The sequence below is a fragment of the Tupaia chinensis genome, unplaced genomic scaffold (assembly GCF_000334495.1).
Source record: "Tupaia chinensis unplaced genomic scaffold, TupChi_1.0 Scaffold000247_1, whole genome shotgun sequence".
Classification (NCBI taxonomy): Eukaryota; Metazoa; Chordata; class Mammalia; order Scandentia; family Tupaiidae; genus Tupaia; species Tupaia belangeri.
The window spans coordinates 1,441,064-1,463,971 of record NW_006159725.1 but is presented as its reverse complement, the minus strand read 5'-3'; the positions used below and the strand labels follow the sequence as shown (position 1 = coordinate 1,463,971).

The 22,908-nt window shown below is 44.9% G+C and overlaps 1 long non-coding RNA gene and 1 other non-coding gene across 7 annotated transcripts in view; both read left to right on the top strand.

The window, feature by feature from the left end:
• The first annotated feature begins 1,286 nt into the window (after positions 1 to 1,286).
• LOC102482356 (uncharacterized) overlaps positions 1,287 to 22,908 on the top strand; it is a 27,543-nt gene continuing 5,921 nt past the window's right edge. The window contains exons 1-3 of one of the 6 annotated variants that reach the window (XR_001370401.2): positions 1,291 to 1,322; positions 1,838 to 1,960; positions 16,805 to 16,882. This is a non-coding gene — a long non-coding RNA (uncharacterized LOC102482356). Of the gene's footprint in view, positions 1,323 to 1,837; positions 1,961 to 1,985; positions 2,529 to 3,981; positions 4,157 to 13,021; positions 13,111 to 16,804; positions 16,883 to 22,908 lie in introns of those variants that run through there. The other 5 variants (XR_334590.2, XR_334589.2, XR_001370400.2 and 2 more) reach the window with 5 other exon arrangements.
• Positions 18,817 to 18,923, top strand: LOC114007858 (U6 spliceosomal RNA). The gene has a single exon (XR_003549443.1). It is a non-coding gene; the product is annotated as a U6 spliceosomal RNA (small nuclear RNA).

Here is a 22,908-nt window from a genome sequence, read left to right as displayed (position 1 = left end):
TGTTGGGTCTTTGGGTTTTTTTTTTTTTTTTTTTTTTTTTTTTTGGGGGGGTACGGATGTTGGTGGAGAGGAGTGTGCTGATGCTGAGGTTAATAAACCAGGATACTCTCAGAGGCCCCTAGAGTTTTAAAAACATTTTACAGAGGTGGGTGATTCCGAGTGGGGAGAAGAGCCTATCTTAATCGGCAGCGGGAGTTTAACTGCTGGGCTCCCTGGTCACGGACCTGCAAGGACCATTACCTTTCATTAATTACACAATAAACAAAGTTTTCAGTGGAAAAGGGCCACTGACTATGGGAGGCTGAAGAGGGAAGGCAGTTAGTTCAGGCGCCCCATTGTGACCGGCACGTCCTGGACCCAGGGAGACGGGTCCAAACGGACACACCTTCCTGCCAGGAAGCTCTGTTCTAAGGAGACTGATGCCTTTCCAGGGCAGGCCGTGGAGCCCCTCGACCCTCTCCATTGCAATCACTACGCGTTATTCCCCTTCTGCTGTCGGAGAAAATGGGGGCAGCAAAGAACAAAGGCTTTCTCTTTCTCCCATTTCCAGCTGAAGCAGTGAATACTGGTTCACGTCTATGGGAGGTGTTCTTGAGCCTTTTCCACATTATTTCAAGAAGGCAGGCGTTTTCTGAAAATGAGCATTCTGCTTTTGGGTTAATTTTTGAAGGCCATCTGTGATTGATTTACTCGAGTGCTAATAATATTTTGCTTTCTTTTGTTTCCTCTCCAAAGCGTCCTAAACGTCTTCACTAATCCTGCATCCCCAGCTCCACTGTAGAGAGGCCAAAGGCGCAGGCCGTAGACCCCGCGGTGTTTATAGTTTTCTGGGAAGATTAACTTACTGGCTGGTGGTTTTCTTCTTCACACTAATGATGGGGGTGGGGAGGGACAGCTGTTAAAATAGAACTGCACCTGAGATTTGTGGGTTTGTGTTATGGTGTGTCTTCTCCACTCCTGAAAATAAAATCCTAGAAGGAAAGGCTGAGACGTACTCCATCAGAGAGCTGCCAGTGAGGACTGAGCTGGACCCCGTGAGTACTGTTCATGCTTAATCTCATTTAACCTCCAACAGCTCAGCTCTGTGAGGTCATGTGAGATCATGACCATGTCACAGACGGGAAAGCAGTGGTTTTAAAAAGGGAAGTAAGGGGCCCGCAGGCGGTGTGGTCGTTAAGGTGCTGGATTCCCACATGGCCAACCATGGTTCAAGTCCCAGACATGGCAACTTGAAAAATCATGCCAGGCAGGCAGGCATGTCCAGAACCCCAAGAGGAAAATGGAAGAGAAGGGACTGTGGCATGGCCATCTCCCCTGGGGAGGTAATCTTTTACTTTCCCTCTCTCTATCTCTGTCTCCCCCAGTGAGCACACTATGGCAAAAATCTTAAAAAAAAAAAAAAAGGCCAAGTCTTCATGTTAACATGGGGCAAGAATTTAAATGTAGACCATTCTGTACCATAACTTGTGTTCCCACATCTGACACTGTTCTCTGGAAGAAAGAAGGGAGGAGGCATTTGTCCATTAATTCATCCTTCTAGAAAATTATCCTCTAAGTTAAAAGAACCACTTCTTACCTTTAACCCAGTCCCTTCGTCTTTCCAGTTAGAGGGCCCTTCATGAGGCGAGGGAGGGGTGTGGATCAGCATGGCTGGTAGATACCGCTTAAAAGCAAGTGTACTTTGGAGAGCGAGCCTCTATTATCATGGAATATGATTGATGACACATTATCGAATTGGGCTTTATTTTTTTTCCTCCTTTCACGAGCCTGCAAACCCAAGGATGCAAGGAGAACAAATCTTGTACACAAAAGCAGTTCGTTTTCTTTATGTCCCTAGGAAGACATGAGCCAGGAAGACTGAAAGTCGTTGCTGTTGTCACAAATCAAATAGATAACCTGGAAAGCCTGCAAGGATCTCAGCAGCTGGCCCTGGGAAGGAGTGAGCAGGATTGAGGGCCAGGTGACTCTGGGGATAAATAACCAGCTCTGAGTCAGAGGACTAAAGTCTGCTGCTCAGTTTCACAGCCAGCAGGGTTGCAGTCTCTGCCCTCCTTCCTCCGCCTTCCCTGGAGGGCTGGCCAGGAGGGCAACATGGCGCCCACATTAGTTTCCTAGGGCTGCCCTAACCAAATGCCACAAACTAAGATGCTTTACATAGCACAAATGTTTTGTCTTACAGTTCTGGAAGCTGGAAGTCCTAAAGCAGGGTGTCGGCGGGTGCCACGCTCCCTCTCAAACCTGCAGGGGAGAATCCTTTCCTGTCTGCTCCTAGCGCTGGCAGCCCTGAGCACTCCTTGGTTTATGGCTGCTTCATGCCATCTCTGCCTTTGTCCTCATGTGACATTCTCCCTGTGCGTCTTCCGGCTGCGCATGTTCGTCGAAATTTCCCTCTTCTGATAAGGACACCAATTATATGGAATTAGGGGCCCACGCTATCACAACGTGACTTCATCTTACCTAATTACATCTGTGGTGACTCTATTTCCAAATAGGGTCACATTCAAAGACGCTGATGGTGAGGCCAGCAGGTGACATAGTGGTTAAAGCGCTATACTCTCACATGGTTGACTGTGGTTCGAGTCCTGGACCCAGAGGCTTGAAACTCATGCTGGGTATTGTATGTGTGCATGCCCAAAATTCCAAGAGGAGAATGGAAGAAAAGGGGGTGATTTCACCCTTGAGGGTGATTTCGCTCTTTCTGGGGCTCTGGCTCTCCAGCAAGCACACAGGGCCTATAGCACAAATCTGTCTTTAAAAGAAAAAGATACTGATAGTTAGGACTTCAACATATCTTCTTGAGGAAGGGAGAATAATTCAAACCATAACAGCTTCCATAGGGACGGGCTGTGTATGGACCATTTGAGCGTGACTTGAAGTGACGGAAATGTCCCAAGCGGCCTGATGTAGTGGGTGTGTGGGTACGGTAGCTGATGAGGCTCAGAAGATTTGGTAAACTGATTGAGCAGCTGATCAGTAGACAATTTTCATGGAGAGCCAAGACTGAGAATTAATCCTAAAGAAAGAAATAACCAGGCATGTAACCCTGGGAGAAAGTCTTGCTCAAAAAGGAAGAGGAGGGAACCAGCAGTTAGCGTAATGGCTATGTCGCTGGACTCCCACGTAGTCGACCGCGGTTTGTGTCCCGGACCCGGTGGCTTAAAACTCACACCAGGCGCGTGTGCGTGCATGCCCAAGATCCCGAGAGGAGAATGGAGGAGAAGGGATTGTGGCGTGACCATCCCCCCTGGGGGTGATTTCTTGCTTTCTGTCTCTATGTCTCTCCCCGTCTGTTTGGCGAGCCCACATGCCCTATAGCGAAAATCTCTCCAAAAAAAAAAAAAAAAAGAAAAGGGTGCAATAAAAAAAAAAAAAAAAGGAAGAGGAGCAATTTTAAGGAGAGAGAGGTCAGTTTTTTAGATTGTTCCCAGGTCTAGTTCCTAGGTCTAGACATTATTAATGTGTAAGGAATCTAAGAGTGAATGCTGGGAATGTTGGAATCCATATCGCAACCATGAGTAATACTAATACCAGTAATACCCAAAGCGACTCCATCTCTCCCCCCACATTGGTGAGGCCTAGGGCACCCCCCAATGTAAACCAGACAGATAGCAACTTGGCAGGAAGGGAGGGGGAGAGGAGATCGCAAGAGGCTCTTGCAGGTGGATCCCGGGATAAGGTCTGGCCCTGGGAGAATGAAGCAGGGTCTGTTAGTCGGGTTATACCCAAGGCACATGGGGCTCACACCAGCCATATTATCCCAGCATAGGAAAGGGAGTAAGATCCATGACTGAGAAGTGAAGGCAGAAATCCCACAAAGGGGTTGGGCGTGTGGGATTGGGATTAAGGAAAGGCTGGATACAAGGGTTCATAATTAATCACTAGATTTATGAAAGCTCAGTTGTTAGAATCCCCTATTTTTCTCTCCACCAGAAGGAGCAGGGATTACGTTGTTCACCTTTGTCTTCCCATCCCATAATATAGGGCGTGCTTCAAACCAAGGTCTCAATGAGTATTTGCTGGGTAAAGGAACACGTGCATGTATCAGCTCTTCAGATTGGCTCAGAAGTAAGGCAGAACTAAAGCTACAGAATTAGACCCTGCAGTTGAGAGAGGGTTCACGGACCGACACATCCATGCTGTCTCTCCTGGGCATGAGGTGAGGAGGAAAAAAACATGGCGAAGAGGAGAGAGGAAGCTGAAAAGCATTATAACATCTGCTGAGTTGGCCGTTGCTAATTAAGTTTCATTATCAGGCTTATAATGTATCAGTAGCTGCTCCATATTCAAATGTAAGAACTTATATCTCAACTGAAATTTGAATTAGCCTTGTCATTGTTTCTGTCTATTCCTTAATTGGTTATATTGATTTTTTTTTTCTGTCTGGGAAATAGATCAAAACCAATGCGTAATGACCATGAAGGTGCCTTATTCTCATTAAAGTTCTGTATTCCTGGGATAGTTAACACCCCACTGAGCACCTGCACCCCTGCCGTGATAGTCTAAGAGCACTAAGGGCAGAGAATCTGAGGGACAAATACTGACTTCTAGACTAGATGTAAAATCAGAGACTTGTAGTTTTGGAGGTAACATTGAAGAGTTTTTCTAATTCAAAGTGAGTCCCGATAAGGAGCTCCCATTGACTTTGAGAGCTGGGAACCAAACCCCTGGTCTTCCCTATGGATTCAGAAGCACTTCCCGTGATGGACAGCTCACTGCCAGGTAATAAGGTTTAGAATGAGACATCAGCCTGAGACTATGACTCAGCAGGTCTGAGAAGAGACCTGGCTCTGTACTATACTGTCAACACTGTTATGTTGCCGAGTTATAACCACGTTTGACCATGTTTTAGAGCCCCTGCTTCAGATCAGCGACTCTCAAAATTCTTTTAGCCTCAAGTAGCCTATAGATGTAACCACGTTTGACCATGTTTTAGAGCCCCTGTTTCAGATCAGCGACTCTCAAAATTCTTTTAGTCTCAAGTAGCCTAAAGATAGAAGACAAAATCTTACACAGAAGTAGGATTTTCAGGGACAGGCAAAGACTCTGGAGGCCACTAGGCTGGTACTCTGAACTCGAAGTCCTCAAACATAAGCTATATTGTGCAGTGATGAGAGTGGGGTCTGATTATAATGTTAGTCCATTTTTTGGGGGGGGGTTGGGGTCTGATTATAATGTTAGTCCATTTTTTTTGAGGGGGGGGGCACATGCAATCCCCAGAGAGACTGAGACAGAAAGTGAGAAGTCACCACCAGGGGGATGGGCACACCACAATCCACACGCACATGCACGCAGCCTGAGTTTTAAGCCATCAGGTCTGGGACTCAACTGTGGTTTGCCACAGTTGCCTATGTGGGAGTCCAGTAATGTAACCATTATGTCATCTGTTAGTTCTCCTATGGGCTATCAGCATCATAGCTAACTCTTAAGATTGGAAGATAGACCTGTGAGTGAGGAATCTTAAAATCGAAAAATGGTTCAAACATCACTGGGTTCTTAGAAGATCTGTATGGAAACTGCCTAGAGAAAAACAGAAGAGGAGGAGCTGGGATAAAACCCCAAGGCCAGCCTACTCAGGGCCTCCCACTTACCCATGTACCCACAGTTGCAGAGGATGCTCCAGTGCTCATGGCTTGCAAACCATTGCTTGAGAATCGTGGATCCAGACGTTCTCCTGTTTGTCAACATCTCTCTTACTCTGTAGCAGTCAAGTGGTTCACATGCCCAGCAAGCTCTGGAAACCATCATCCTCTACCAGAAAGAAAACACCATAGTACCACTTTACCACAACCACACAGAACCTGAAATAGGCACCAGAACATTGCTTTTTCTTGAAGACGTTCTCATTTATCATAGCCAGTCCTGAAGAACCTCAAGGTGTCCCTTCTCCCTCGTGTCCCTATCCTTCCTGGAAAGACGGCTGAGATTCCCCACTCCCTGTCATAGGAGTACATGTAAGCCTTCAGGCTCTTGTCTTGGCATGGGACAATCTCACAGTGCAGCTGCTAAATTTGCACAGACAGCTGGATACCACATGGCACATCACAGTTTAAGTTCTGGCTTCAGCAGCCTGAAAACCACGCTCATGGGTGTGCGTGTGTGCCCCAAATCCTGATGAAACAGAGACGTGGAGGAAAGAGGATTGTGACTTCACCACGCTCCACTAAGTCTCTCTCTCTCTCGTACGTATGTGTGAGCACACATCCTCTCTGGCAATCAAAATAAATAAAAGAAAGAGCGGAACAATCCCAACCTTGGACCGTCTCTCATAGCATACTTTCAAAAAGATGCTATGATAAACATGTTTTTGTTTTGTTTTGTTTTTACTATGTCTCACAAAGGACCCTTTTCCCACCAGGATGAAGTGTAAAAAGGACTGAAAAGGATGAGAGAACAAAAATCCTGGCCTCCGCATATATGATCCAGATGCGATCTGGCTGGATAGTGAGGGAAGATGAATGCCTTCCCGTTTCTGGGCCTTTATGCTTACTGGGTCTGTTCCGTATTGCATAGATTCTAAGACACACGTTTTCCCCACATTTTAACATTTCTGAACTTGGATGGCAGCTTACAATCCATGGTGTGTCGTAGATTTTTGGCAGCACTTGCTTTCTTTTCCTTAGTTGTATATAAAAAAATGATGCATTGACAATAGATTGTGGGGGCCAGCAGATGTCATAGTGATTATGGTGCTGGACTCCTACATGGCCGACTGCAGTTCAAGTCCTGGATCTGACAGCTTGAAAATTATGCTGGGCATGTATTTGTGTGTGCCCAAAATCCCAAGGGAGAAATAAAGAAGAGATTGTAGTGCAGCCATCCCTCCCCGGGGGGTGATTTTTCACTTTCCCTCTAATTGTCTCTCTGTCTCCCTCAGCAAGCACACGTGCCCTAAGGCAAAAACCTAAAACAAACAAAACAATAAATTGTGACCTAGATTCTGTAATATCTAATAACTTGAACTTGCTTTTCCTCTTTCTTATCGAAAGTAACTTATTCTCGTAACCTCATGTCAACCTCATCTTTGAGGCATAACTGTCACCTGGCTTTGAATTTGCTACAAACACATGATAACATTTGTCTAAAAGCCTTGATTTCAATTTGTTTTAAAAAGATACAACATTTCTAAAATCTACCAATCGAGTGATGCTTTTAAAAAAAAAAGACAGCTTGAGGTCAGTAGGTGGCATGGTGGTTAAGGTGCTGGACTCTCACATGGCTAACTGCAGTTCAAGTCCTGGACCTGGTGTCACTTTCCCTCTCTCTCTCACTCTCTTTCTCTCTATCTATCTATCGCTGGTAAAATCACATATCTTATAGCACATTTTTTTAAATGATAATAAATATATTGTTTTAAAAAGTCAACTCATTAATTCAATCAGCAACTTGCTCATTGAATACCTACTCTGTGCCAGCTCTCATTCTAAATGCAGATCTATAGAGAGAATAAACAACACAATAAGATCTTCATTCTTAAGAAGGTTTTGTCTAGGACATGGCTGTCCAATAGAAATCTAATGAAAGTGGCCAGCCACAGTGGTACAGCAGTGACACATAGATCTGCAATTGTGAATCTGTAGGGAAGATCAGGGGTCTAGTTCCCAGGCAACCTGGGTCTTCTGGGCACCCACTCATGGTTCTGATTGACTGAGAAAGCTGTAGGGAAGGATCATGACATGGGATTCCACTGCGGGGCCTCTCTCTCTGCCTTCCTATGTCATGGAAGAGAATAAATAAACAAACCACGTATTTAATTTAATTTAAAGTTTATTACTTCATGAGAAAGAGAGGCAGAGAGAGAAAGAGATAGATTTCCCCAACAAAGTCTCCATGCCACCATCCACCTCCACCTCATGGACCTGGATCCCAGTACGCTCAGGGAATCCCAGCATGCAAAGCCAAGATCTTCCCATGTAGGACAGACTACCCCTGTGCCACGGCCTAGCCCTATAATTTTCTTTTCTGAGTGGGCCCATTACAAAAAGTGAAAGGAAGCAGGTAGTCTCATTTTTAATAATAAATTATATTTAACTGAATCTATGCAAACTCTTTAATTAATTTAATTTAATTAATTTATTATTATTATTTAATTTGACCAGAAAGAAACATAGAGAGAAAGAGAGAGAATGAGAAGGCAAGTCACCTGGTCCAGAACTCGAACCATGGTTGGCTCTGTGGGAGTCCAGCGCCTTTACCACCATGCCACCTGCTGGTCCTGCATTATGTTTTTATATCTAATCCTCAAAATCCAGTGTGTAGAATTCAAATGCTCAGCCTGTGGTTAGCTGCTACTGTGTTAGACAGCACAGTTCTCAGTGGTGGAGAGGATGAGAAAGAAGTAAACCAACAAATGAGCTCATTTTAGAAAGGGGTATGACCCAGGAAGAAAATAAAATAAGATCACAAAATTCGGAATGACTAAATGGGGGATTATTTTTTTGAGAATTACTTTATTTAACTTTACATTATTTATTTATTTTAATTTGACCAGAGAGGGACAGAGTGAGAAAGAGAGAAAGAGAAAGTGAGAAAGCAAGCTGCCAGGTCCAGGACTTGAATTGCAGTCGGCCATGTGGGAGTCCAGCGTCTTTAACTGCCACGCCACCTGCCAGCCCCCAAATGGGGGATCTTTTAACAAAGTATTTTATTTTATTTTATTTTTATATTTTAGTAAGAAAACCTAACGTAAGATTTACCTGCTAACAAATTTTCAAGTGTGTCACACATTATCACCGCTTATAGGTGCAATATTGTAAACTTACTCTCTAGAGCTTACTCGTCTTGCTTGACTGGAACTTTGTTGGCTAGCAGCTCCCTACCTCCTCCCCCACCCCCCAGTTCTGGCAACCATCATTCCACTCCTGATTCTGTGAATGGGACTCGCTCATGCACGTGGAATTCTGCAGTGTCCATTTGCGACTTATTTCACTCAGCATGATGCTCTCCAGGTTTAGCCACGTGGCTGTGCATCATAGAACTTTCTTACTGTTTAGGTCTGAATAGCGATGAGGTCTTTGTGGGAAGGTAGAGTTAAGGTGAGCTCTACCAGGTGAGAGGAGCTGCTGTGCTGAAATTAGGGGCAGGAATGGTGACAGCAAAGTCCCTGCAGTAGGAATGATGTGGAGAGTTCCAGGAACAGAGAGAGAGTATGTGTGCAGGGGGTCAGGGTTGGGGTGAGGGCTGGGGTGGGGTAGTTGGGGATCAGGAAGGAAAGGTAAGCAGGTGCCAGGTTGCAAGGGACCATGTGAACATTGCAAAGCCTTCGGGAAGGATGTTGGTTGTATGTACCTTGGTCTTATATGAAATCCCCCTAGTGGCTATGACTCCTGTGCGAATTTGTAAAGAATTTACCTCCACTTGTTTAGCAATCAGCTCTGGAATTGCTCTGGGGATGGAGGTGTAGATTTCCAGTGTGAGGTTTTCAAAAACCATCCCTTTCCTTCATTGAAGGTTGGGGCATTGTCTTCCGGCATCTGTTCTCTTTTCCCTGATTTTTCAAAGACAACCCAGACTGGAGCTGACCCTGCATTTACAAGTTCCTCTAGTGCTCAAGGTTGTCACGCCATCCAAATAGGCCTGGAGATGTCAGCAGTTTCTTAGTAAATAGTTTTTTATTAGATTGTTGCATGTCGGATCTGGTGTTAATAAATAAAATCTCAGGGTTTGGATGATTTATAAGAATTGAGACTTGTTCAGCTCATGGCTTAAAGACTCGAAGACCAGCAGCTGCATCTGATTGCTGGCGGGTAACATGGCGGAGAGCAAGAAGAGCATGTCTGTGTCTGTGTGTCTCTGTCTCACTCCTTCCCCTCAGAAACACACCAGGCTTCCATCACTAAAGACCTTCGTTCTAATCTCCTCTCAAATGCCGAACATTTCAAACCCATAGTTGGACTACGTTTCCACCTTCTTAATCCCATCACAGTCAAGCTCAGTATACAGATTTTTGGTAGAGTTCAAGCCCTTGTATTTTCTCCTTCATTTCTCTCTCTCTCTTCTTTGTTTTTGCTTTTGTTATAGGTCATGTGCACTTGCTGGAGAGAGACAAAGAGAGGGAAAGTGAGAAATCACTCCCCCTCTCCCTCCCAGCGAGGATGGCCACGCAGCAATTCCTTCACCTTCATTCTCTTCTTGGCATTTTGAGCATGCACACACACGCAATGGAATGAGTTTCAATCCACTGCATGTGGGGACTTGAAACATGGGCAGCCATGTGGGAGTTCAGCATCTTAGCCACCATGTTATGTGCTGGACGTCTTCATGTCTCCTTTTATTATGGCAATTATGCTGTACTTTTCAGTTTAAAGTTATCACTTGACAGAGAAAGCAGAAGCATGATAGCAGTTGAATGAATTCCATTGTCTACTTCTTGTTCAAATTGTATAACATTGGGACCAGCAGGTGGTATGGTGGTTAAGGTGCTAGATTCCCACATGACCAACTGTGGTTCAAGCACTGTACCTGGTGCCTTGAAAATCATGCCAAGTGTGTGTGCATGCAGGCCCAAAATCCCAAGAAGAGAATGGAAGAGAAGGGATTGTGGCGTGGCCATCTCCCCCAGGTGATTTCTCACTTCTCTCTCTCTGTCTCTCTCCAGCTCATATTCCCTATGACATAAGCCTGAAAAAAGGTTTAATTTGTTTAATTTTTCTACCTTTTCTTTTTTGCTCTGAACTTAGCAATCTTGGTTATTATTATTATTATTATTATTATTTTGCCTATGTTTCACTTCATTACACTGCTTTCTAAATATTGGTGTTTATATTTTCTCCTTGTCTTTCATGTTTTGGACAATTTAACCTTTCTCCCAGCTCTCCAAACAAGGGCATTTTTGAGTCTTCAGTTTCCTTTGTGTGCAAGATTTGGCCAGTCCCTCTGTTAGAGTGACTCCCAGGGGAATGTTATAGAAATCTAGATCAAATAATTTAAGCTGAAAGAAAATGGTTCACATGACTGGAAAGTTCTCTAATTTCAGGTACAGTAAGATCTGAAGTCCTTAATACATTAACAGGACTCTACTCTGTCTTTTTGGTTTGTTTGTTTTACACTTGTTTCTGCTTTTGAGAGACTCTCTGGCTTGGCTACATCAGCCAAAAAAGAAACAACAACAACAAAAATAAACAAACAAAAACTCTTTCCTAGTAACAGTAGCAAAAGTCCCAGATAAGGTTTTCATTGGCCAGGCTCAGTTCACATGACAGATCCAAAACAGTCTTCAGAAGGATATGGTGTTTTCATTGGCCGAGTGAAGCCACATGGGCCGAGTCAAGCCACATGGCCCATGAGTGATAAAGGTGGTTTCTCCAAAGATCAACCAGGTATTTATGAGAAGAAAGGGGGATGGATAACAGACAAGTGTAATACATCAAATGATCCTTAGGGTCTCACGTCTTGGTGCTTGTCGCTTTACAGTGTCAGTTGTGTTTTTTCTCTTCTTCCTCTCTCCCTTCCTCTACATTTGCTGAGTTACATTTGACTTTTGCCTAGATTGTTAACAGAGCCCCTTAGCTATTCTTCCAGCCTCTGCTTTCTTACACATAGCCAGCCTGCATAATGAATAGGGTACAATTCACATGAAAATCCGCAACTCCACTCCTTCTCATGTGACACCCCCAGAGTAATCTACAGCGTAATTCTGAAAGTGCAAAGATCTGCAGAGGCCACCAGACCAGGATGAAGGTCAGCAAGATTATCATTTGGAGGGGGAAGAGAAACACCATGGTTAAAGGACAGAGACTGGAACAGTTTAGAGCAGTGATAGAGCAATGAGATAGAAGATTCATAGATACGGGTAGAACAACGAGAAGAAATACTCACATGATATTGGACTCATCGACAAAGGATGCAAAGCTGTGTGGATGTTCCCTAAACACAAAGAACTTCCAACTGGGTAAAGGGAGAGAATCCCACTGGTATCTATGATACACACCAGTATGTAGATGGAGCCTAAGGGGGGGACTGTCCATATGCCACAGGTAACTTGTGGCTAGAACGGTGAAGGACAAAGATGAGTTTGAGCTAATATTTTTTTTAAAAATCTTTAAGTGTTTTGCAATCATGCATGTGTACTCACTAAAGAGAGATAAAGAGAGGGAAAGTGAGGAATCACTCACCAAAGGGGATGGCCACACCACAATCTCCTCTCCTCCACTCTCCTCTCAGGATTTTGAATATGCATGCACAAGGGCCCGGCATGATTTTTCAAGTTACCAGGTCCGTGGCTCTAACCTCGGTCTTGAGCTGGTCTTTGAAAGGCAGGTAGGCTTTTCTGGCTAAGAGGAGATGAGGAGAAGGGCATATTTGGGAAACAGAATGACTTGAATAAAGACGTTGTTCAAGGTCCGTTCGGTAGAAGGACAGAGATGGATGAATGGTGTAGAGTAGCTCTTTCTGCAGGGTGATTGGATATAGACATCGAGACAGAGTTTAAACCAAATCATAGAGGGTGTTGAATGGCACTGGAATTTAAAGATACAGATGTGTCAGGTGCTGAAAAAGACATGATGCTAAAGACACTCAGATGTTTGTCTGGAGGTCTGGAGGGCCATTTGCCCTTGACATGCTTTTAAGAGAGTGAGGAGGTGAGTGGCCTGAGCTCCTGGGATCTTTCATGGCAAGCCCCCTGTCCAACTTCTGGGCAGCTGGCATTCTCTTGCCCTCAGTATGGGGCTAGGGGTGAGCCTGTTGCCTCAGCAACCAGGACTCAGGTTCCAGAGCAGATTTTAGCCCACGGCGGCAGAGCCATCCTGACATTGGCTCCCCACTCCTAGCGCCATCTTTGCTCCCAGCCAGGCTGTGCTCATTTAGGGTTTTCTGGTGAGTTGAGCAGCTCTTGCAGGCTATGCAAGGCCTTGGAGCAGGCAGGGACAGGCTGGCAAAGAGACTCCCTGAAGGCCCTATTTGCATGCTCGGTGTGTGGTATAATTTCCCAGCTGGTCCGAAAGGTCAGCCAGGGGATTTTGTTTGTAAAAATAGAGAGGAGCATAAGTTGCTGACTATTTCTTTTTTAATTCTTTCTCTCTCCCTTCCTGGGACTAGAAGCTGGGTTATGCTCCTTGCCAGAAGCTTTTCCTCCTTGTCAACTGATAGCCTCTCTTTTTTCTCTTCTCCAAGGTAAGGGATGGGTTCTTGGCTGTATGTCTGATCGTTTCTGAAAAGCCTTCAATTCTCTGCTCACAGAGGCTGGCTTCAGTGCTATTTGTGCAACATGACACGGTATGTGTGTCAGGGCTTTACCCCGAGGTCCCCTAGGAAGTGCACCGCCTCCTCAGAAGCCACTGCTGCTGCCCCTTGATAGTCCCTGGAATGGAGCAGTCAGGGGTGGCAGTTAGAATACATCATTGATGGATGCTTGGCCAATATGGACGACTTTCCAGTCTCCATGTGGCGAGGCCGTTTGGATAAGGTTAGAGATGCCTCTTCTCTGGACCAGATGAATTCAGAAAGTTCTGGGTAAGGAACAGATGCCCAGTGTCCTGTGCAGAGGCCTCATTTCTATGAGACTCTTCCCCACTCTTTGGCTACACTCCAGCAAGAGCCCACTTCTACGTTTTCTCTCTGCGTTCTGTTGCTGGTGGGAGGATTCGGAGTGGACTCTATTAAACCAAAATGCAGATGCCTCTAACGCAGCCCATCAGAAGGATAGATACCAATCTGTTGGTTGGAGATATTTGTGGGTTTTGGTTGCAACATATGAGGGATTCTCACACACCCGCACACCTCTGTGAAGGAAGCCCACCACTGATGCTTCATAAGAAGGGAGTGTGCTCTGCAGGTTAAAAGCATCTGGCAGAGTCAGACAGAAACAGGTGAAAATGCCCAGCTCACCCACTTGCCTGTGAGACTGGGCAAGTCACATTTGGAGCATCAGCATCCACATCTGTTAGCTAGGATACTAGCAGTCCCCACCTCACCATGACACTGAAGGACAAGACGAGCCAACCTTGTAAGGGTTTCACACAGAGCTCAGCACATACGAAGCAAGTGGCAGCTACCATTCTTAAGGCCGTGGCTTTGTAATTATTGGCATTGATCAGCCAAAGTGGGGGAGAATGGTCCTGAGGAGTCTCCTGCATGCTCTCGACTGCTGTTGCTCCCACAAACAATCCAGACAGCTGTTGCAAAATGGCACTGACACAGGGGCTAATTTTACACAATATTAAATTTTAGATGCAGCTGGGTCGTCCCCAGCACCTTCCCACTCACATCTGGCACGCAGCCCCACAGAGGCCGTCTTCTCTCTGACTTCCAGATTGACCTCACGAGGGTGTTTGTAGCTCAGCTATCAAAGGGTTGTTAATTTTACACACGTACCACATTAATGCACACTCCAAATGGTCTCATTAGTTTTTCTGCTGATAGCCAGCTTTGGAATGGTTGCTCTGACTGTAGAAATCCTGCAGACATGAGCTCTCATTATTTTTAGGGATAACACCCCCACGCACCCATAAATAGAGGGCAACTTTCATTTGGGCTTTCTCTGTGGTTCCATTGGTCCATTTTATGGGGAAAGTGGTGAGTCGGAAAATAGCACTTTGCCGTTCAGGTGTGACAGATGCAGGTAGGGTGTCTCAATTTGCACGATGCAGGAAGGGAGTTGGGCACATAGGTGAGGATCAGATACCCTGGTGGACCACAAGCTTGAGAGCTCTGGGCAGGGCAAAGTGGCTCGAATGACTGACACAGATCGCACCAAGTATGTGAGCATCTGGCCCTAGGCTCAGCCCAGTTAATCCTCCAAGGAGGAAACAGTAGACCAAAGAAGGACTCAGTCATTCTTACAAACTCTCAAAGGAGGTCTTATGAGAAGCCAGCCCTCCGTCTATGTACAACCCTTTGAGCTCTGAGTGCCAGAAGGTAACATTTTTTACTTAATCTTTACGCAAGACTCAAAGCCCTTACTTCTCAGGGATTTCTGTTAAAATTAAAATGTCCTTGGGACCAGTAGGTGGCATAATGGTTATGTGGCTGGACTCCCATGTAGCTGAACGCAGTTCAAGCCTTGGACTTGGCAGCTTAAAACTCATGGTGGGCATGTGTGCATCCATGCCCAAGGTCCCAGGAGAGGAATGGAGAAGAAGAGATTGTGCTGTGGCCATCCCCCCTGGGGGGTGATTTCTCTTTTTCTGTCTCTCTGTCTCTCCAGCAAGCGTACATGCCCTATAGCAAAAATCTCTCTCTAAAAAAATTCAAATGTCCTCATAAAGCTTCCATCATTGTAGCTGCAGGTAGGTCCTTGCCAAAGAATAAAGGGAGGTGGAGCAAAGCATGCACACAAGAAGATCGGCGGCTCTGGCGTGCCCCCCTCCACCAGCAGTCAGAGGGGCGTCGGGAGCTGGTGGCCAGCATGCTCTCTCTGGCCTCCACAGGCGCCACTCTCAGGGCTATGTCTGGCAAGCCTGAAGAATGTCCATCTCCCTCTCCTTTGGGCTAATGCCTGGGAGTAGCCCTCTGAGAAGCCGTGAGGGATGAAGCTGAGGTCACAGGTCTGTTCTTTGGACTCAGGCCTCCCATCAGAAATCTAGGAGACTGGAGGTCAGCTCAACTTCACTATAGCTGTCATAGGCCCCATGGTGAAGATCCCATGGCTAACTCTCAGGCAAGTGGCTTTGCAAACTGCGTGTCTCGCTGGCAAACCCATTAACAGTAAACCTCAGGTGTGGGGACCTTGTGTGGGCAGCCCCCACACTGCTGGCTCAGAGCCAGCCCCGATTCATCAGGTTCAGGCTGACTCCATAGCCTAGTGATTAGGGGAGCCGGATCCCACATGGCCGAGTATGTGGGTTAGGATGGCAGCACTAGTGGCTTGAAAAACATGGCAGGCATGAGCATACCCCAAGTCCTGACGAGACAGAAATGGAGAAGAGATTGCAGCATGGTGGTGTCCTATGGCTCTCTCTCCTTCCCCCTCTCTGTCACTTCCTAGCAAGCACACAGCTTCTGGTAACAACAACGGGTGCAGACACTACAAAGGCAGATTCTTACTAGAGGTATTGTTTAGCTCCCAGCCTCCCTGTTGGACTGTAAGCTCCAACAGACCGGGTCTTTCTCATCACTAGGCCTAATACAGAGCCTGGTACTCAGTGGGTGCTCAGTATTTTTGAATGAAAAAAATTGCAACCAGACTTTCACATGTCCTAGACCATGAGCTTTGAGCTGAATTATCCTCTCATGGCTGTGTGTTTAAGAAGAAAAAATAGGGGCCCACAGGTGGTGCGGTGGTTGAGGCACTAGACTTTCACATGGCTGACTGTGGTTCAAGTCCTGGAGCAGGTAACTTGCTTTCTCACTTTCTCTCTTTCACCCTCTTTGTCTCTCTCTAAGTGAGCACATGTGCCCTATAGTCAACTTAAAAAAAATAGTAATAATAGAATTAATTCTTAAAATATGAAAAGAAGGGAAAACATAGTTTTTACATATGATTAAAGAAAAGAGGTAAGTTATAGAACATGATGTACTTGATGATCTTAGGTTTGTGTGAGAGAGAGAGAGGGAGCGAGGCAGAGAGAAAGGTAGGGAGAGACAGAAAGAGGCCCAGAGACCAGCAGAGAGGTGGGAGGATGCAGAGAGAGACTGACACAGTGGTGGTCGGGGGTGAAGACTGGCTTGTCTGGCTTGTGTTTGTATTTTCCCCAAATTTGGTCATGCACGTGTATTAGAAGCATTTTCTATTAAAACTATGAACAGCTCTCAAGTACTTTGAAACCTGTCATTTGATGACAACTCGGCAAATGAAATGTCACCTTGCTCACAGAGTCCCTTTCGTCAGCTGTGGCTGCCTTATTTATGGGCCCTCTTTTCCTCCCAGGGCTGTGGTTTTTACTGAACTTGAAGAAACGGGATATAGAGGGGATGAAAAAACTCACGCGCTCCTAGCAGCCCAAAGGTAGGTTTTCATCAAGCGAGCAGCTCTCTCTGCAGAGGTGAGGAACCATCCGACTGAATGAAGGGGTAATCTAAGGTCAGCATTTAAATAGAACTGTTGCTTTTCCCAGAATTAGCCGGAGAGATCAAGCGACTTCCTCTGCCACCGAGTTACCCTTCAAAGATAAACAGCATTTCCTCATGGCTTTGTGGGCTTCAAGCTTTATTCTTGGTGCTGAACTCAATGTCTCTTCTCTCCAGGGAAAGGCAATCAGAAATCTCAGTCCTCAGAGAGGAGGGTCAGAGTCCTGATTTACCCAAAGATCAGAGGCAGAGATAGGGGTTGGGGCAGGTGGAGATTGGAGAGGCAGATGGAGGAGCACCACGAGAGGGAGAAACCACAACCTCTGCCTCTGGGGGTTATAATCCAACTAATACTTCTTTTATGGTTTAAATTTTCTTTCCAGTGATTAAAGGAGCCTGTGGTTATAAATACATAGCCCCTGGAAATCTATAATCTGAAATTATATAGAAAGTATAGTGTGGTGGTATGGAGATTTAGGCAGATGGATCTTACATGGCCGACTGTGCAAGTTGAATCCTAGACCTGGTAGCTTGAAAAACATGCCAGGCACCTGGGCGTGCATTCCAGAAATCCTGAGAGGGCAATAGGGACTGATGCGTGGCCATCTCCTCTGGGGGAGTGCTTCTCTCTCTCTCTCTCTCTCTCTCATGAATGCACGTGCACACTCACACACATGCACCCTATAGCAAATTTTAAAAAGAAAAAAAAGAATAAAGAAGACATATAGTTCTTTTCATCAGGCATGCACTAAAATACATGTTTCTTTGCCTTCATTTCCTGGCATTTCTGACTAGACGCATCCCAGATACTTCAACATACTACCCTGTATGCATGGATACATGTATCACCGTTGGACAGGAGCATATTTAAAAGGTTCATGGAAATGCATATTATGAAAAAACTAAGCATGGATTTCAAAAATTTTTACATCAAAATAAACTCATCCTTTCCATTTTTCCCTTGATTTTAGTTTAAAGTATGCATCATACCGAATAGTTTCACTGCCCTAAAAATCCTCTCCACTCTACCTATTCATTCTTCCCTCTCCCCTGGCAATCACTGATTTCTTTCTTTCTTTCTTTCTTTCTTTCTTTCTTTCTTTCTTTCTTTCTTTCTTTCTTTCTTTCTTTCTTTCTTTCCTTCCTTCCTTCCTTCCTTCCTTCCTTCCTTCCTTCCTTCCTTCTTTCTTTCTTTCTTTCTTTCTTTCTTTCTTTCTTTCTTTCTTTTAACTATCTCCAGTGTTTTGCCTTTTCCAGAATGTCATAGTTGAAATCATACAGTATTCAGCCTTATCATATCGGCTTCTTGGCAATATGTGTGTTTTCTTCATGTCTTTTCATGTATGATAGCTCATTTCTTTTTAGCATTAATATTCCATTTTCCAGATGTACCACAGTTTATTTATCCACTCACTTGCTGAAGGATGTCTTAGTTGCTTCCAACTTTGGGCAGTTTTTTTTTTTTTTTTTTGAGAGGTTTTTGCTATAGGGCGCGTGCGCTCACCAAGACAGAGAGAGACAGAGAGACAGAAGTGAGAAATCACTCCCTTGGGTGGGGGGGTGGACACGCTACAATCCCTTCTCCTCAATTCTCCTCTCGGGATCTTGGGCACGCATGCACACACACTCTGCGTGAGTTTAAGCCACTGGTTCCGAGACTCGAACCACGGTTGACTACATGGGAGTCCAGCGACATAGCCATTACGCTAACTGCTGGTCCCTGGGCAGTTTTGAATAAACTATTATAAATATCTCTGTGTAAGTTTTTGTGTGAAAATAAGTTCTCAGTTCATTTAAGTAAATAACCAAGGAGTGCGATTGCTTGATTGTATGTTGAGAGTATGTCTAGTTTTGTAAGAAGTTGCCAAACTGGTGCTCGCATTGGCAGCACATATACTAAAAATGGAACCATACAGAGAAGATTAGCATGGCCCCTGCACAAAGATGACATGCAAATTCGTGAAGCATTCCATATTTTTAATGAAAATGTATTGAATGATGAAGTGGGGATTTTAATCTCTCTGTATTGACTCACATGCATGGCATTCCCTCTGGAAAAAGAAATGTAATACACTGTAAAGTTATATGTGATTCAATATAATATAAACAAAATTACAATGATAATAAATAAATTTTTAAAAATGGATGCAATTATGTTATACATCACTTTAGAGAAAAAATAAAAAGGTTGCCAAACTGATTCCTACAGTGGCTTAATCTGTTTTTGAATTGCTAACAGAAATACTTGGGACTGGGTAATTTATAAAGTAAAGAAGTTTATTCCACTCAGAGTTTGGAGGTCCAGTGCCCAGAAATAAATCCCTCTTGTGGCATAGGGCAGGATCTTGAGCGGAGCTACCATCCATAAGTTTCTCTGTCTCATTCTTATCTCATTCCCTCAGTTTAAATACACACCAAAGCTCAATCACAGGGCCCCCATCCTAATCACACCTGAGGACCTCATCCCTGGATATCATGATGGAATTAAGATTTCACTTAACACTTCTGCAATACCATCAATAATCAACATATGCATTTTGAAGGACATCCAAAGTCAAAAAACATGAAACTTTGGGGGACAATTATCCAAACTATAACAGTAATGATGAAAGTTCCTGTTGCTCCATATCCTCACCAACATTCGGTATTGTCAGTTTGGAAGATTTCGATCATTCTCCTAGATGGGCAATGGTAACTCATCTAATTTGTAAGTTTCTGACCTATATTTTCCTGAAGAACTTCTTTGAACATTTCTTGCAAGGCAGTTATGCCAGCAAGAACTTCCCTCAATTTTTGTTCATTTAAGAAGGTCTTTATTTCTCCTTCACTTTTATTTTTGAAAGGGGAGAGGGTGCCCCTATGACTTGGTCTTTTGTATTTTTCTCTCTCAGGCTTGTCCATGCTGAGCCTGCAGCGATCTATCAATTACAGTGTAGATTTTCCTACCCCAGCACTGGATCTTGTGGAGGTTTCTGCTTCTAGATTCTGGCCAATAGTTGTGACTCTCTATCTTCATCTCTGTCTCTCCAATTTGGGGACAGCAGTTCACCCTGTGATCTCATTACTTTAGTGGATCTAAGAAGAGTTGTTGATTTTACTTTGTTTAGCTTTTCACTGTTTGGTAAGATGGAGTGATGACATGAAGCTGCTTACATGCTCCCCCAATAGGGCAGCTGCTTATCTTTTAATTTAGAGATGAACTTGAAGTTGTGCTTATCACCTCTGTTCACACCCCACTGGCCTGGATTTAGTCACAGTGCCTCATCATGCTGCAAAAGGGTGACTGAGAAATGTTTTCATTTGTTTGTTTTTGCCAGAGGTCACATGCACTTGCCTGAGAGAGACTGAGACAGAGGGAGAAAGCATGCCCCCAGTGGGGTGTGGTCACCTTGAAATCTCTTCTCCATTTCTCCATCCCATTGGGATTTATGGCAAGCACACATATGCACCCAGAATGTTTTTCAATCTGCCGGGGCCAAGATTTGAACCATGGTCAGCCATGTGAGATCCAGCTTTTTTAATTACAAGGGTATGGGTCTGGCCTCAGAAATGTAATCTTTATCACATTTATTTATAAAATATTTTTGGTGCCTTCTATGTTGCTAACATTGTTCTGGGTGCTAGGGATACAGCAGTAAAGAACGCAGGCAAAAATAACTTTCCTCTTCAAGTTCATATCGTACTGGGATGGAGAGATATAAACACATAAAGAAAGAAAGAAAAATAAATAAATAAGCAAACAAATAAAACCTGTGATCTTCCTGATGGTGATGTATGTGATGGAAGGCTTCAAAACCTAAGGCAGGGCAGGGGACAGGGAGGGCGGGAGTGGAGGGTGCAAACTTGTGCAAAGACGGCCTTCCTTGAAAGGTGACATCTGAGCACAGGCCTGACGGAGGTGAGGAAGTAACCCATGATTGAACTTTAGGAAAGAATGTTCCAGGCAGAAGGAGCAGCTGAGCCCAGTGGCCTTGAGGTCAGTGGAGGGAGGCCAGCTGGCATGATGGTGGGCCAGTGAGAGGGCAGTGTGGAACAGAGTGAGCAGGTGGCACTAAGAACAAAGAACAATAGGAAATGGGGTGAAGCCCAGCCTCAGAGGCACAGACAGTGGGGCACCTCTGTGATGCTGGAGCCATATGGGAAAACCCGGGGTTTGGCTCCTGGGTTAGCGTAAACAGAGCAAAGCATTATTCTAGCAAACTGGAAGGCTAGGGGAGGATTGTGGCATGGGAGGACCCTATTGAGGGTCTCTTTCTCTTTCTCTCTCTCAAGAAGTAACTTAAGAGACCAGCAGTTAGCGTAATGGCTATGTCGCTGGACTCCCATGTAGTCAACCGCGGTTCGAGTCCCAGACCCAGTGTCTTAAAACTCACGCTGGGTGCATGTGCACATGTGCCCAAGATCCTGAGAGGAGAATGGAGGAGAAGGGATTGCAGAGTGGCCATCCCCCCTGGGGGGTGATTTCTCACTTTCTGTCTCTCTGTCTCTGTCTGGCCAGCGCACACGCCCTATGGCAAAAAACTCTCAAAAAAAAAAAAGTAACTTAAAAGAAAAATAAAAGCCTACAGCAAACTGTTACTAAGGATGTATAGAGTGGGATAGAAGCCCGACTAAAGTGGGGGAGACAGGTCTAAAACTGACTGCAGTAGTGTCCACAGGGAGATTGAGGCGTGAGAGTTCAGAGAAGAAAGTGTAGAGAGAAGAGCGACCACAGGCATCTGGTTAGGACAAATGAACGGGCCGGTGCATGAGTAAAACTGAACGGGCATGAACGGGCATGAGTAAAATTGAACGGGCCGGTGATGGCAGGGAGAACTGGAGAGAATAATCTGGGACAAGTCCCAGCTCTCTGACTTTAGTAATTGAGTAGATTCTAAGGCCAGGTACACAGAGAGGAAACAAATGGAAAGGATCCAAACTGGGCATGTGCACAACGATGTATTTAGCTTGGGCATGTTGACCTCCATGTGTGCATCTCCAGGGAGACAGCTAACCACAGTGGGTAGAGTCTAAAGTTCAGCAGTGAAGTCCTCTCCAAGATCTAGATTCAAAAGCTCTCAGACCAGGAAAGTGAGGGCCAGGCAGTGGCACAACAGTAACACTCTGGACCCACGTGGGAAGGTTCTGTGTTCACATCTCATGACTTCCCCAAGCATGTATGGTGCATTTGTGCATACCTTTGAGCCAGCCTGGCTGAGGCTGTGGGGTGATCATAGCTTGAAGACCCTGGTTGGGGGTGCGCCTCTCTCCCTGTCTCTCTCCCATGGAAGAAATAAATAAACTCTGAAAGAAAAAAACAAAGTGGGGCCAGCAGGTGGCATGGTGGTTAAGGCGCTGGACTGTCACATATCTGATCACAGTTCAAGCCCCAGATCTGGTGGCTTGCTTTCTCACTTTCCCTCTCTCTCTTGTCTTTCTTTGGCCAAATTTAAAACATAATAATAATAAATAAAATTAAATAATTATTGAAAAAGAAAAAAAAAAGAATAGGTAGGGAAGCATTACAGTTCTGACTATTAGGGATGAGCAGGTGGTAGGGAGCTTAAGGCAGTTGGATCCCACATGGCCAACTGCATGGTTCAAGTCCTGGGAATGGTGACTTGAAAATCATGCAGGATGAGTGTGTGTGTGCCCAAAATCCAGAGAAGAAAATGAAGGAGAAGCAACTGTGGCATGGCCATCATCATTGGGGGGTGATTTCTCATTTTCTCTCTCTATCTCTCTCTGTCTGTCTCTGGCAAGTGCATGAACCCTATAGCAAAAAAAAAAAAAAAAAAAGTGACTGATGGATGGTGTAGGAAAAGAAAGCAGTGGACCAGAAGGGAATCCTTGGGGAAATTAAAATATTTGAAAGTTGGCAAAGGAGGAAGACCCTATAAAGCGAGACAAGAAGCAATGATCAGAGAAACAAGAGGAAAATCGTGAAAGCTATCAAAGAAATAGAGAATCTAGAAAGGCCCTGAT